We start from the raw sequence: 241 nt of genomic DNA, 5'->3' as shown, positions 1-241 counted from the left end.
AGGCTACCAGCATCTTCATTCTTTCATCCCTTTCAGCGGTGAACTCCGGTCGAGTTTTCATTCGTCTGTATATCCGCCTTTCTATGACTTGAATTCTTTCAAAAGGGAGTATGAAAACCCCTTTCGTCGTTTTCAATAATCTACAATTTCTAGATTCTCTTACACTTCTTTTTGGGAAGAGGCAGTTCTGTGGACTTTGTTGATTTCTTTCCCTTGATTACTTCATCTGACGTAACACACA

The sequence above is a fragment of the Eriocheir sinensis genome, chromosome 4 (genome assembly GCF_024679095.1).
Source record: "Eriocheir sinensis breed Jianghai 21 chromosome 4, ASM2467909v1, whole genome shotgun sequence".
NCBI classification, from domain to species: Eukaryota; Metazoa; Arthropoda; class Malacostraca; order Decapoda; family Varunidae; genus Eriocheir; species Eriocheir sinensis.
Note: the sequence above shows the minus strand (reverse complement) of the source record.